The 17,311-nt window shown below is 38.1% G+C and overlaps 2 protein-coding genes across 2 annotated transcripts in view; one reads left to right on the top strand and one right to left on the bottom strand.

The window, feature by feature from the left end:
* Positions 1-17,311, bottom strand: part of LOC132563642 (activating signal cointegrator 1 complex subunit 3-like) — a 269,825-nt gene that overhangs the window by 63,840 nt on the left and 188,674 nt on the right. The gene's annotated exons all lie outside the window — the stretch shown is intronic.
* LOC132563645 (uncharacterized) overlaps positions 1-17,311 on the top strand; it is a 73,698-nt gene that overhangs the window by 27,074 nt on the left and 29,313 nt on the right. Inside the window, exon 2 of the mRNA XM_060228384.1 lies at positions 3,992-4,254. The gene's annotated coding sequence lies outside the window, so the exon portion shown is untranslated. The remainder of the gene's footprint in view (positions 1-3,991; positions 4,255-17,311) is intronic.

The raw sequence follows: 17,311 nt of genomic DNA, 5'->3' as shown, positions 1-17,311 counted from the left end.
AACATTGATCGCTGTAATGACAACTGTTCAACTGTGGCCATTTCACCAATTAAATCACCATTACCATAATACTAAAAGGTAACAAAATATTGACTGATTCATTCTGATCTAATTAAACTGGTTGCCCCTATGCCATGGTGCTGATGGTGAGATGGGTGATAAATCAAGGGGGACTAACACTTCTGTTTCCCCAGTAAAATGGCCTCTCCAGACTAAAGATAACATACCTTGCTGGAAAGACCTCTCAAGACTTACAATCCCAAGCCATTAAGGCGGAGAGGCCTCTCCACACTAAAACTTCCATACCAGGTGGAATGGCCTCTCCACATTAACAGTCCCATACCCTGGTAGAATGGCCTCTCCAAACTAACAGTCATTTACCCAGGTGGAATGGCCTCTCCACACTAACACTCCAATACCCAGGTGGAATGGCCTCTCCACACTAACACTCCAATACCCAGGTGGAATGACCTCTCCACACTAACACTCCAATACCCAGGTAGAATGGCCTCTCTACACTAATACTCCAATACCCAGGTGGAATGGCCTCTCCACACTAACACTCCAATACCCAGGTAGAGTGGCCTCTCCACACTAACACTCCCATACCCAGGTGGAATGGCCTCTCCACACTAACAGTCCTATACCCAGGTGGAATGGCCTCTCCACACTAACACTCCAATACCCAGGTGGAATGACCTCTCCACACTAACAGTCCTATACCCAGGTGGAATGGCCTCTCCACACTAACACTCCCATACCCAGGTGGAATGGCCTCTCCACACTAACACTCCAATACCCAGGTGGAATGGCCTCTCCACATTAACACTCCCATATCCACGTAGAATGGCCTCTCCACACTAACACTCCCATACCCAGGTGGAATGGCCTCTCTACACTAACACTCCCATACCCTGGTAGAATGGCCTCTCTACACTAATACTCCAATACCCAGGTGGAATGGCCTCTCCACACTAACACTCCAATACCCAGGTGGAATGGCCTCTCCACATTAACACTCCCATACCCAGGTGGAATGGCCTCTCCAAACTAACACTCCCATACCCTGGTAGAATGGCCTCTCCACACTAACACTCCCATACCCAGGTAGAATGGCCTCTCTACACTAATACTCCAATACCCAGGTGGAATGGCCTCTCCACACAAACACTCCAATACCCAGGTGGAATGGCCTCTCCACACTAACACTCCCATACCCAGGTAGAATGGCTTCTCTACACTAACACTCCAATACCCAGGTGGAATGGCCTCTCCACATTAACACTCCCATACCCAGGTAGAATGGCCTCTCTACACTAACACTCCCATACCCAGGTAGAATGGCCTCTCTACACTAACACTCCCATACCCTGGTAGAATGGCCTCTCTACACTAATACTCCAATACCCAGGTGGAATGACCTCTCCACACTAACACTCCCATACCCAGGTAGAATGGCCTCTCTAAACTAACACTCCAATACCCAGGTGGAATGGCCTCTCCACACTAACACTCCAATACCCAGGTGGAATGGCCTCTCCACACTAACACTCCCATACCCAGGTAGAATGGCCTCTCCACACTAACAGTCCTATACCCAGGTGGAAGGATCTCTCCAGATTAACACTCTAAGTGTACCTAAGTGGAATGTAGGTAAAGAATGGCCTTTCCATTCTAACAGTCCTGTATGCTAGCTGGATGATCTGTCCAAGCCAACACTAACATACCAAGAAAGAATGGCCTCTTCAGACTAGCACTTTTGCACCCTCCTAGAATGACCTGTCAAGGCTAACAATAACCTACCCAGATGGAATTGCCACTCCAGATTAGCACTCTTATACCTTAGTGGAATGACCTGTCAAGGCTTGATGTACCAAGGAGGGATGACCTCTCCAGACTATCACTCTTATACTTAAGTGGAATGACCTGTCAAGGCTTGATGTACCAAGGAGGGATGACCTCTCCAGACTAACACTCTTATACCTTAGTGGAATGACCTGTCAAGGCTTGATGTACCAAGGAGGGATGACCTCTCCAGACTAACACTCTTGTACCTTAGTGGAATGACCTGTCAAGGCTTGATGTACCAAGGAAGAATGACCTCTCCAGACAAACACTCTTATACCTTAGTGGAATGACCTGTCAAGGCTTGATGTACCAAGGAGGGATGACCTCTCCAGACTAACACTCTTGTACCTAATTGGAATGACCTGTCAAGGCTTGATGTACCAAGGAGGGATGACCTCTCCAGACTAACACTCTTATACCTTAGTGGAATGACCTGTCAAGGCTGGATGTACCAAGGAAGAATGACCTCTCCAGACTAACACTCTTATACCTTAGTGGAATGACCTGTCAAGGCTTGATGTACCAAGGAGGGATGACCTCTCCAGACTAACACTCTTGTACCTAATTGGAATGACCTGTCAAGGCTTGATGTACCAAGGAAGAATGACCTCTCCAGACTAACACTCTTATACTTTAGTGGAATGACCTGTCAAGGCTTGATGTACCAAGGAAGAATGACCTCTCCAGACTAACACTCCTGTACCTAAGTGGAATGACCTGTCAAGGCTTGATGTACCAAGGAGGGATGACCTCTCCAGACTAACACTAGGAGGAATGACCTGTTCAGACTAACACTAGAGGATTGACCTGTTCAGGCTAACACTAGAGGAATGACCTGTTCAGACTAACACTAGAGGAATGACCTGTTCAGACTAACACTAGAGGATTGACCTGTTCAGGCTAACACTAGAGGATTGACCTGTTCAGGCTAACACTAGAGGAATGACCTGTTCAGACTAACACTAGAGGAATGACCTGTTCAGGCTAACACTAGAGGATTGACCTGTTCAGGCTAACACTAGAGGAATGACCTGTTCAGGCTAACACTAGAGGAATGACCTGTTCAGACTAACACTAGAGGAATGACCTGTTCAGGCTAACACTAGAGGATTGACCTGTTCAGGCTAACACTAGAGGAATGACCTGTTCAGACTAACACTAGAGGAATGACCTATTCAGGCTAACACTAGAGGAATGACCTGTCCAGGTTTTCACTAATGTACCCAGGCAATCAGATATACTGTTTATTGTTGTAAGATACTTCACAACCAAACTGCGTGGTCAGTCAAGTGTTTTCAAGTAATTCTACTGCTTTTTACCATTGTTTTAAAACTAGCTAGCATTAGTGATGGTGTGTAAAAACGTTCCACCTGTAAGATATTGATGTCACAACCAGGTAACAGGTGTGGGGATCATAGTATACCAACTGTCCATCACAGATGTCAAAACCAATGGTATAAAAATTAAATCAAAACCAAATTAAATCAAGGTGTCAAAAGAAACAGCCAGTAAACAGACTTTTTATGTGTGATATTAGAGCTTGTTACACTAGCCTCCGTTACAAGCACAACAAATCCCTTTATCACTGCAACTTCCACGCTTGATTCTCAACATATTGATTACCATTATAATATTTTTAACGAAAATCAAACCTTATTAAAAATATTAAATTGCCTGCAGATTTTGAAATATTATCCAACAACGCTTGTTGTCAGGTAAGGTGTGCTAATGCAGCTGACAAGCTGTACACAGCCCTGTGGTTCTTTGATAGTATCGCAAGCTTTAAACTACAAAACAGAAAAATTCAAAAACTTTAAAAACATCAATAAAACACAAATTAAATTATTCTTTCCTTTTCAGGGTGTGTTCCTCTCGCTTAAACAATTTATTAAAGTGAATTCTGATTTATTTTTTTTGTTTATTTTACTTTAGGTCCTGAAACTCATTGTCAATCAAGCTTCCTATGAAGCACACACTTGTTTTATGTTACCTAATACTGAAGTACAGTACTGACACAGTATATTGAGTATAAGGAGGAGAGCTGTCCCTCCCAATCTGTGGACGTGTTCGATAGAGGGACATTGTGTGTTACAAATAACTCTTTAACTGTTTATCAATGCTCCACTCAATTCTGTTTTTACAGGTGACCAGTTAGCCTGGGAAATCCCATAGATGTAAACCCACGTCACCTGTACCACCACGGGATGCTGAGCTAGGCTGGCAGTCAACCCAGCCTCAGTACTTGGGTCATACCTGCGTGATAAGCAGAAGAGCAACATTTGTTGACACTGTAGTGAACCATTTTACTACGATAGTTTAAAAGGACAAACTTTGATGACAGATCGATGTGTTTGTGGATATCGCTGACCTTGAATTAAATTGGTGTACCTGTTATTTCTGATAAAGGTAAGTTAATTAAGTGTAGGGTATCAGGTAACAAATATATGACAGGTATGTATTTATACAGATGTTGGATCTAGAAAGAGTCCCTGATGTCTCTTTACTATCTAAACGCAGTCTTCCTTGGGGATGTTAGCTGGTGTATTTTGTTTTTTTTTGTAAAATGGAAGATTTATCAAAGACTTGATAAGACTGATATAACTATGACATTTGATTGAAATATGGCCCATTCACACTTAAACTGTCAGATATAGTTGAATTATAAGATATTGTATCTTTGGTTATGAAAATATGCATCCAAATTATTACATGCAGTCTGAACAAGAATGAGGTAGTATTCAGAAACTGTGTGGTGCTTTGAAAATGTGATTTTTTGTTTACCTCTGTTTATCATTTCAGCAGAGAAAAACCCCATTAATTCTCCCGTGTATTTTGTCTATTACATTCATTTGACCTGGGATCTCATGCAAAACATTTCAATTGTACTCACTTTGCATGAAAATACCAGTACATGTTCATTTAATTGCGTTTTGACATTAACACTAAGATGACATCTGATCAAAGGGTGATGATTTTCAGTAGTAAACAGTTTCAGGTTTCAGCAACACATATATATATATATTTTTTTTTTTTTCAATGACAAGATTTTTATACTTATTTCATTGGGGGGCATATAAGTCTGTCTGTCCCTTCCAGTTCCATCTTCTGCCCATCGTATCCAGAATCAACCAAATATTCACAGATTTGTTCTATTTTACCAAATGGTATTATAACATCAAGTTATACATCTAATAATCATATTTAGGTGTTCATCGGTCAAGGTAAAAGGGTCAAAGTTCACCATCAACAATGTCTTTAAAACAATAAAACTGATATTACGTAGGAACGACTGCGACCTGAGCTTTTTGGTAACAATTTATATGCGTATGTTTCCACACAGGATATCTTAACATAGAATACAAATGAACAAGGATGCTTCTGACCAAATTTGGTCAAAATCTGTTTAGTGGTTTAGGACTAGAAGCAATTTTTAGAAAAAGAAAATTTGACAGACAACAGCGTTGGACAACAGACAAAGCAGTATGCCATAAGCTTACTGGTCCTTTAGACAAGGTGCACTACCAATATCATGCCTGTGGAATGGTACGTTCCAAGAGTACCTGGCCATGACCCATAGCGGATGATACACCAATTGAGGTCCATGTGAGGCTGGGTATTTCAAACATTAGTGTGCTGAATGTGGAACATATTGATTGTTTAATGACTGATAAAACTCTTTATTGGGAGATCTGATCAGAATCAATATGGCGTAACAGATGTTTGCATAGAGGACTGGGATAAGGATTTAACTATATTGACAGATGTAGGTCACCAGCTGAATCTCTAGTAAATAATAATATTATTACAAGGCTGTCGCATAAATACCATTCTCTGATTGGCTGTCCAAGGTCATCTGATGGTCATTGTTTTACCAGATTGACCCAAAGTTTTTGGTTCGGGTTGTATTGTTGATGTGGCGCTACAAGCTTGAAGGCCGACTGAAAGTAATCCCCCTCCAATATCAGTGTGAATTTATAGGTCTAGCTGATGTCATGAACCACTGTAGTCCTTAGTCTTGCTGATAAACAAATATCATACTTTGGAACATCTTTAGCCTCGATGTTCAAAGTATGAGCTATACAATTTTGTACATCATTGTACAATGTATATCATTCTCCTTATACCAGAACATGATGTGTCCATCAGTACAACAGGAAAGGTTCAGCAATGTGTATTTGAACACATTGGTATAGCAATGAACATGTAGTTATATTTATTGATCGAGTAATTAATTAATGTATGGTCAATAAGGTCTCACACTGAACATGTGATCACATTGGTCTCACACTGAACATGTGATCACATTGGTCTCACACTGAACATGTGATCACATTGGTCTCACACTGAACATGTGATCACATTGGTCTCACACTGAACATGTGATCACATTGTTCTCACACTGAACATGTGATCACATTGGTCTCACACTGAACATGTGATCACATTGGTCTCACACTGCACATGTGATTACATTGTTCTCACACTGAACATGTGATCACATTGGTTTCACACTGAACATGTGATCACATTGGTCTCACACTGAACATGTGATCACATTGGTCTCACACTGCACATGTGATCACATTGGTCTCACACTGAACATGTGATCACATTGTTCTCACACTGAACATGTGATCACATTGGTCTCACACTGAACATGTGATCACATTGTTCTCACACTGAACATGTGATCACATTGGTCTCACACTGAACATGTGATCACATTGGTCTCACAATGAACATGTGATCACATTGGTCTTGAAGTGAATGTATTAATTAAAAACTCTTTGTCCTATAAAACAAAACAAAAACAACACCAAACTGTCAAGTTTGATACTGGACAATGTTTGTTTTTAGTGACCTTAGTTTAACATTTACTTTGTGAACCTCTTCTATGGTCTACCACATGGTTTGAATCTCTCTGTCTTAATTTAAACATTCAAATTCTTTGAGATCATGAATTTAGTATGATGAAAACATTGCTAAATCTTGTAAAGTCTTTGTGAATATATCTACTTTTCTAGCTCTGAATTACAGACAGGTTCCTGATAGTTTAACCAGAACTACCCTGAGTCTGAAGTTCCAAACAACCTTTAAACTATGAGGCTATAGTAGTATGATCTATGGTCTTTACAAGGAGATATCAGATTTACTAATTAACAGTATAAAAATACCTAACACATATCATATCAAAGAGTCCAACCTCCTGCACAAACGAATCGCTCTAAAACATCTAAACATGATTACTCATTATCACACTTTATTAAGCAAATGTCCGTTTTATTGCGTTTTTATTTTGATATGCTATACATCCTACCATCCTGTACCATCTGTCGTCTATTCAAACTCAACCTAAGTTGTCTATGTTCTGACAATGACTATAATAGCCAGGGTGGATCTTGACAACTCTGAAAAGATCATCGTCGATGATTCTCGTCGATGTGTCAGAGATGACAGTAGACGACAATGCCACCCAGAGATTCCTGGGCATGGTAAATTAACTCGACGTTAGAAGGAATTAAAATGCTGTGTACAATATCATTCCTCTATAGAACTGTTTACTGGATGTTAATCATGACACCAATAATAACTAAGGAGACCAGGACTGCAATACTTAATTCTTAATATTCATTTTAGGGAAAATAAAAATTAAATCAATCACATTTTACTTCATTCTTGGGAAATTATGTTGTAAAAGTAGAATGAATAAATGAAACGAAGAAAAAAAAAGAAAAAAAAAAGAAAAAAAAGAAAAAAGAAAATGAAAAATCTAAACTCATTATTTCATTTTAAAGAGTAATTTGTCTATCAAACGAGAACCACATTTACCATAGTATCAATGCTATCTATCCCAGTATGTACATAGTAAATAGAATTGTGACAAACTTTTAACACACAACATCAGAATGATCTTCTTCCTGTGGAATCTTTATCCACATGTGCGGTCAAGTTTGATCGGCTGTAACCAACTGAACACGTTTATTGAATGTCTACAATGCGGTGGGTGGTGTCCCTTGGTACATCTGGTGACATTATACCCCGTACAAGTGAGGTTCCTATCATACTTGGTTATCCACCGTAACCCCACAGCTCTAAACCCATGGCCACACAGCTATGTGCTGCACATTCCTCATGTGTTCACCTAGTTCAAGGGTCCAAGGCCCCCTCCACTTGTCACATGCAAGAACTTGTGTCACATATTTTTGTATTCTTGTAACTGCAATTGATGTGCACATGTTGTATCTGACATGTCAGGAGATTTCAATCAAGATAGAACCTATATCATATTTCTATAATAAAGTATTCAGTCCCTGTTCTAGAGATTTTAGTATAGGTAACACTCATGAAAGATGTTCCAAGTAAGCACAGGTATACGTTTTCTAACATGTTACTTACTACCTGTTGTTCTGAGAATATATTGTTCTTTCAGTTTCTGTTTTAGCTTAACATCTTCAAAGCTGGAATATTCAAAATAATAATTGTATATCTGAAGTATTCCAGAGTGAGAGTCAGCTTCTTACTGAGTACTGATACACATACTTATGGTTTGTCCAGGAGAGAGGTTTTCATTATAAATATATAGACCCCTCTTTTCACAGATTAATGCCTTAAAATATGATCTTTTTATGTATTAAGGGATTCTTACAATTACCAACAACTTAAAAGATCTGCTGATTTATGGGGCCAAACATCCACAGCCTCCCTTTTGAATAGAGAAGGTTGGCAAGCATGGGAAGTCTTGACACTTGTCTTTCACTTAGCTCTAAGCGTCTTGTGATCTTGTTCACAATCAGTGAAATATCTTTGTAACAGTAATATCTTGTAAATTGCATTGAGAGAGAGTTTTAAAAGTCTTGTTTTCAAAAAAGCATTCAAAAGTAAAGTTTTTATTAACAAAGTATGGTCCTATTTATAAGTGAGTAGTAAATCAGCGTCAGACAACAGCCTAAGGAAGACTTCGCTACAGGAGCAGCAAATCAGTGTATGCCATCTAGAAACAGGATATGTAGTTCAGCGTGTATACAATAACAGATACTACAAATGTATACCATTTACTGATAACGCTCTTTGTTCCTGCAAATTCACAAATTAATTGAAATAGGATGAAATTCTTGGAGATGAAACACCTGCAGGAAATCATCTCCCAAGATAGTGTATTGTCAGGAGCAGTGGGTTCCAATCAGAGTGGAAAGTTTAAAATAACATTGGCGGTTTGTTATCAGAGATTAAGGGCTATAATTATGACAAATCTCTGATGAAGTAGAAGCAAAATAAACACAGTGAATGTTTGGGGTAGGGAGAAGTGTCAGAGGGAGGTTTGAGATCAAGGGGTTCAAGAATCAGCCTTGACCTCTCTTCATACTCCCCAAACCCACCTGTCAGGAGAAGAAAGCTCCTCATAGTAAAATATTTGCTGAAACTCTTCTGATTGGTTTCTTCAAAGTCTTTCTTACATTGTAATTTAGAACTTACAATTTTCAGAACCATGGAAGATAGCAATCATGACAACTGTGTAAATCCGAACTTTTTCTATGGATGAGAAGATATTTATTAGTGATATGGTGATTGACTGAACTGAGACTAAGTGTTTTGTGGGATAGTGATATAACGACTGAAATGAGACCAAAGTATTTTGTGGGATAGGTGGTATGATGACTGACTGAAATGAGACAGAGTATTTTGTGGAATGATCAATCTGGATTAATCTAAAGCCACTCACAGATGACAGAATATTGTAAATGATATACACACCAACAGTGTAAACCAGTATAGTGACAATGTGAATTTAATCTGGGTCAATCCTCCAAGCCAGATGATTGTCAGATATAATAACTAATGCTAACATCAAACCACAGGAAGAGACAGTGAACACCACAATCTTTTTACTACACAAGTATTCCTCCACTATGCAGGGGTTTATTTCAACTTCTTCAGTTATCAGGAGGGCTGTCACACACCAAGTTTACAATGTCCTTGAGCTCTGAGTTTACAACTGAGTTTTACCATGACCTTGACCTCTCATTATGGAATTGTTATGTTTTGTATTACACTTGACCTATACTTTCAGCAGCATTTTTTGTGTGATATTGCAAATGACCTTGACCTAAGCTTGTCATAAGAGTGTCTTCTTGTGTCACATTGAGTTTTATATGACCTTGACCTCAATTCATAATATTTTGATTTTGTTTTAAGTGATCTTTGCTTACTGTATTTTATTTCATTGATGCTGAATATATAGAAGGGTGACATTGAGCTTTGAGCACTGCATTATCCTAAGAGACAATTAAAACATTTTACACAGTTGCTGTTTGTATATAATTGTATTCATAGGTAAACATCTCATCACTGCCACTAAGTTCCCAGTTCATCACTACAAAGACACTAAGTTCCCAGTTCATCACCACAAAGGTTCAAATGTCCTAATTGCAAAAACTACAAGCCTCTAATTTAGAGATGTAAGGATTGTGTCTGAATGACCTCACAAACATAATGGAGCTGTTTGACAGCAGTTACAAGAAGGTAGTGATAGTGGATAAGGTTATAGTAAGAATTTCTGGTGTTTTATGACAGTGTTTAAAGAATTCCTGAATTCCTACAGAGTAGATTCCAGTATCCCTACAATGGTACATCACCATTAGATCTAACCTGAATTCCTACAGGCGAGATTCCAGTATCCCTACAATGGTACATCATCATCACATCTAACCTGAATTCCTACAGGCGAGATTCCAGTATCCCTACAATGGTACATCACCATCACACCTAACCTGAATTCCTACAGAGTAGATTCCAGTATCCCTACAATGGTACATCACCATTAGATCTAACCTGAATTCCTACAGGCGAGATTCCAGTATCCCTACAATGGTACATCATCATCACATCTAACCTGAATTCCTACAGAGTAGATTCCAGTATCCCTACAATGGTACATCACCATTAGATCTAACCTGAATTCCTACAGGCGAGATTCCAGTATCCCTACAATGGTACATCACCATTACATCTAACCTGAATTCCTACAGGCGAGATTCCAGTATCCCTACAATGGTACATCACCATTACACCTAACCTGAATTCCTACAGGCGAGATTCCAGTATCCCTACAATGGTACATCACCATTACACCTAACCTGAATTCCTACAGGCGAGATTCCAGTATCCCTACAATGGTACATCACCATTACATCTAACCTGAATTCCTACAGAGTAGATTACAGTATCCCTACAATGGTACATCACCATTACATCTAACCTGAATTCCTACAGAGTAGATTACAGTATCCCTACAATGGTACATCACCATTACACCTAACCTGAATTCCTACAGGCGAGATTCCAGTATCCCTACAATGGTACATCACCATTACATCTAACCTGAATTCCTACAGAGTAGATTACAGTATCCCTACAATGGTACATCACCATTACACCTAACCTGAATTCCTACAGGCGAGATTCCAGTATCCCTACAATGGTACATCACCATTACATCTAACCTGAATTCCTACAGAGTAGATTACAGTATCCCTACAATGGTACATCACCATTACACCTAACCTGAATTCCTACAGGCGAGATTCCAGTATCCCTACAATGGTACATCACCATTACATCTAACCTGAATTCCTTCAGGCGAGATTCCAGTATCCCTACAATGGTACATCACCATTACACCTAACCTGAATTCCTACAGGCGAGATTCCAGTATCCCTAAACCTGAATTCCTACAGGCGAGATTCCAGTATCCCTACAATGGTACATCACCATTACACCTAACCTGAATTCCTACAGGCGAGATTCCAGTATCCCTACAATGGTACATCACCATTACATCTAACCTGAATTCCTACAGAGTAGATTACAGTATCCCTACAATGGTACATCACCATTACACCTAACCTGAATTCCTACAGGCGAGATTCCAGTATCCCTACAATGGTACATCACCATTACACCTAACCTGAATTCCTACAGGCGAGATTCCAGTATCCCTACAATGGTACATCACCATTACATCTAACCTGAATTCCTACAGGCGAGATTCCAGTATCCCTACAATGGTACATCACCATTACACCTAACCTGAATTCCTACAGGCGAGATTCCAGTATCCCTACAATGGTACATCACCATTACACCTAACCTGAATTCCTACAGGCGAGATTCCAGTATCCCTACAATGGTACATCACCATTACATCTAACCTGAATTCCTACAGGCGAGATTCCAGTATCCCTACAATGGTACATCACCATTACACCTAACCTGAATTCCTACAGGCGAGATTCCAGTATCCCTACAATGGTACATCACCATTACATCTAACCTGAATTCCTACAGGCGAGATTCCAGTATCCCTACAATGGTACATCACCATTACACCTAACCTGAATTCCTACAGGCGAGATTCCAGTATCCCTACAATGGTACATCACCATTACACCTAACCTGAATTCCTACAGGCGAGATTCCAGTATCCCTACAATGGTACATCACCATTACACCTAACCTGAATTCCTACAGGCGAGATTCCAGTATCCCTACAATGGTACATCACCATTACACCTAACCTGAATTCCTACAAGTGAGATTCCAGTATCCCTACAATGATCGAGCAGATTTCATTAGATTTACCTCTAAAGAATCAATTTGCTCATTTAGAGAAAACTTATCTATTTGGTGAACAGAATAAGTATGTACTTTTAGAAAGAATCTACAAGCATGTGTATTTAGAGGAAATTAAAGAAAATCAGTGAGTAAGTACATTTGTGATAAACAGAAACACTTGATATATACATTCAAAAAGTACATAGAATATGTAGATGTACATCTTTATCACCAGCAGGATCAGACACAGATTCTTTAATTCCTCTCATATGTATTTCATATCTTCTTATAACACAGTGCTTGAGACATCAATCTTAACTCCTTTGTAACTCCATCAACAGTGTGCCGAGGTGATTCACTTTATAATGATATACAATAACTGCTTGTGTTAACTTCAGACCCCTTGGCTACACGCTAGTTAGCAAGTTTGGCGTTTATAAGCATGTGTCTGCCACTGACGCATGACAAATCCAGCTATGTCCTTGGTGCCCTAATCAAGTTGACGATGTACCAATTTACTGTGAGCCTTTACTGAGGTATTCCACTCACGGCAGCCTTTGTCACCTAACCAATAATAATTACATGTATAGTCAGAAATTTTGATTAGTCTACAAAAACGACACAATAATTACAAAAGCATCAACACCCAACATGCATTTGTCATCCCTTATTGTTATTGTTGTAAGTTTCCTAACTGACCAGTATTGGTCTTATCTATAGTAATATGTTAATCAGTAGACACAGCTGACAAAGTCCCCCACAGGAACTGACCAGATGACCAGTAAACTGTCCCCTACTAGAAGCTGCATAACCATTAACTGACCAAGAAAAGTCCCCTATATGACTGACAGTTGGCCAGCTGGTCCTGTGTTCAAACAAAATCATATCTGATCTGTACGGTTATAAAATTTGTTTTTGTGTATGACAATTATAAAATACAAAGGTCTCCTGTCAATATGCTCAGGCCATCAGAAGAGTTGGAAAGAAAGAGCTTGTATTGCTGACTACAATTTGAAACATTGTCTTTTTCAAACACTGATCTGACATTTGTCCTGCTTTTAATAAAGACTAGCTAGTGATCTTCACACTCTAAGATATGAACTGCATCTTTTTAAGGTTTCACAGTGCATTTCGAGTTCATGCAGTTCTTTAAAAAGATAAAAGATGATTAAATCTATTGTAATGATCATATAACATAATGAACAGATCAGCCGCTTCTACAGACAAGATATGGTGCCCAATCGTATTCCACTTATCTCCTAATTCCAATTTGATAGAATAAATCAAAATGTCAAGTTCTAACTCTACTTGATTTCAGATGTATTATGAAATAAATCTTTTCAACGTCTTCCCCAGCCAAGTGAATCATTTTTCATTAATGTTGTTATTGCATGTTGGTATAGTGATTGTTCTAGAAGCAAAGGCCTCTTGCTGCCACAATTACTTGAAGCACAATTAGCTTAATTGGAAAATTTTGAAAATAATTTTTAAATGATTCAATAGTAATTTTATTATCTCTGAAAACCTCAGGAGACTCAAGTAAATTAAAACATTTTATTAGGTGTGAAAACTGACTTTTAGGCAAGAAAGCAGAAAAAAATATATTTGAAGAATGGTTGGTTAAAACAGAAGTAAGCAGGCCTGGTATAGGATATTACATGGATATGTAATGACAGTGGAGATAGGAGAAGGGACAAAGTCATATTGATATTCCATACACTGACTCACTATGATATCAGCACTCATCAATAATAATTATCTCAGCCAGATTAAATTGTCATTTACGTCCTTATCTGGCCAACAACAAAAAAACAACACACCTAGCCCTTCACGAGGCCCAATGAAGCTGACAGCTGAGTCGAGCTGACATCCACAAAGGATCTGTCTTCACATCTTACTGGGTCGTGTGCCGAGACCCACAGGCCTACCCGGACCCTGCAACTTGATCCACCACTTCATTGACCAATAAAAATCCATTTGCTCTGGTCTTTTCAAACTTTTTTTAGTTATCAAATAAATTAGTTTAAACATTTTCAGTATAATTTTGTTTTCTAACTACATATAAAATAGAGTAGATTCATTTTTTACATATTTGTTTTCTTAAGATAAGTGTAGAGTTTCAATGAATTTTAGAGAATTAAATGGTAAACGTTGACATGTGTTTGTATTGTGAAATATTGCATTAAAGCTATCAAGACTTAGTCTAATAGGTAGAGGACTTATCAGTAATACAGGCTGCCTATCAGTGAACATTCATCCAATACTTGGGTACATGATGCCACCATTGGAGCTCTAACAAAGCCGTTAGCAAGGGGGGTATTTCAGCACGCGACTGCTTCTGACAAACAATACGATGACAATAAATAAAAAGTTTACGATGGGCGATAAGATAGGCATAGACCCCCAATGACTGAACAATACTTTAACAGAACAATGCAATATTAAGTTTCGTACTAAATAACAATAGATTAAAATAACAATCATATTATGCTAATGAAGTCTTCAATGCCATCTATTTATTACATCTGTCCTTTTTTTTATACTCTGATTTAATCAATCTTTAGAAAATTTTGTTTTTGTATGTTACCTGGACTAATCTTTATAAGATAAAAACAATTTGAAGAATATGATTTTCAGAAAGCATGCTATTCTTTATATGAGGATGAAAATCATATAACCCTGGTATTGTACCTTAGCTTTCTCCCTCCTTGGCACCCTCTAGGAGTTCCTCATGAAGAGTGACTAAATCAGAGGGAGAATTAACTGGTGTCCACTGTCAATTTTACTGATAAACCTGCATTAAGCTGAGATAATTAACCTGATTTTTCTCTTTTAGACCATCAAACACAATTTTAGAAATGCATTATTTACACAAACACCCTTTAAAGTAATCTGATGCACGTTGGGTGATACAGCCAAGATGCTGGTTCGTCAACAATCAATTTTGTACCCAATCACAGGCGAGCATAGCATTGTCAAATTCATTACCTCTACACCCACTGCATGGCAGCCATTAATTATTCAGTTTCCCCGGAAAGCGGAAAGCGCATGGACAATTTTCCACCCATAATGAATCAATTTTTCTGATGAAATGGGCACAGCTCAGCAAATAGTTTCTATCTCGTAGCCTCCAGCAATGCAGTTCTATCTCCTTTCTGTCATGAATTATTAATTTTCATATTCTCATTTGTCATTCTTCGGCTGTATTTTTATTCCTCAAAGATAACGATGATTCTTCTGACAATGAAGTAACACACGCTCCCGGTTGTTGTAATCTTGATAATTCCACGGCTCACACCTTAACCATCCTTTGAGATTATCGGATACCTTAACAGTGGAAATATTACAGTGATTACCTGTGGGGGTGCATTAAGTCTTACATCTATCGGCTTTCTTTCATACCTGCCAATATCACTGCCAAGCTCACGTCAACCTAACGACAAACAGTGCTGCTACATTTACAGGTAAATACTGAAGTAATCTGGGGTATAAGCTGGTGCCCTCCAAATTTTCCATTTCATATCTGTAGTATGTGTTTAAGATTATAGGCATTTGATGTTATAAAAAATGAAAATAAAATACCATCATAATTTAGTCAGTACAAAATTTAATCATTACAACATTCAAGGTATTTCTATTCATGCATTAAATGCTTATTGCAAGACATTTTACAGCAAGAAGAAAATCACGAAATTCAATTTCTGATCTTTTTGTAAAAGAATAAGTCAGTGCAAAAATAAAGTTTGTGAATTAATTTCATTTTTTGTTCAAAAATACAACTTCACAATTATGACATAAATATATATTGCTTTTATCTTGTCTAAATATTGCAAACTTTTCAAAAAGAAAAGCAATAAAACTAACTGATATGAGACTCACTTCATTATAAAATTCTTTAAGAATAAACAACCAGATATATTTTTAATACAATTTTATTACATTAATAAATCAAGACATTTCAATCAGATATTGCTGAATACTTTTTATATCAAAATTATATTAAAGCAAAATAAATACGGTATATTTGAATTCTTTACCTAACACAAAAAAAACCAGAATGAAATATACAACAAGTACATTTACAGAATTGTGACACACATTTCTTTTATTTAACTGATACTGCCAAATCTATTTGAGACTTTGCCAGGTTTTTTTTTTTCGTCTGCCTTTATAATGTAACGTTAAAATATAAAAAAAAATCATTCACCAACAAAACATTGACTGCCATATGATGATCCTGGTTATGAAATTCCATGATATACTTTGTACTGTAGTTTTTTGTGTACATGGTTACATAGCTCAGGTCCAGTCTGTGTAGCTGTACTTACAAGGATAGCCGGAGTGGTCTGAATGTACTGATCTGATCCAATCTTGACAGTGGATCTAAACTGTTCATCAATGTGATCATAAATTTTTGGTTCTCTTTTTAGTTTTTTCACAGTTGGTAACAAGTTTGTATCAATTTGATTGTCTCTTGTATCACCAAAACTGTTGGCCACAATGCGTTGAGGTATGGATGGCTTTCTTTTGTGTGTCAGACGTCCAAAAGGAACAAACTCTGATGAATCATTTTCTCTTAAAGATCCTGATACTTTGAGTACTTGATATGAATGCCTGTCACTGGAGTCTACAGCGGTTCTAACACTATTATCATTGATATCTAAGTAAACCGTCTGACCATTTGTGGTTGTACTTTTAACAGTATTGTCACATGTTGTTTCTACTGATGACTGTGGGGAATTTGAACAATGTCCATAACTTAATGGAATGTTTTCATCAAGATTTTCGGATTCATATGTCAATGGGAAAGAATTCTGATCTCCACACACTCTCATAGGGGTGTCCAGGTGAC

This window comes from Ylistrum balloti, unplaced genomic scaffold (genome assembly GCF_031769215.1).
Source record: "Ylistrum balloti isolate Yb309-2 unplaced genomic scaffold, AGI_CSIRO_Ybal_v1 Utg371806, whole genome shotgun sequence".
Classification (NCBI taxonomy): Eukaryota; Metazoa; Mollusca; class Bivalvia; order Pectinida; family Pectinidae; genus Ylistrum; species Ylistrum balloti.
Note: the sequence above shows the minus strand (reverse complement) of the source record. Positions and strands in the feature narration are given on the sequence as shown.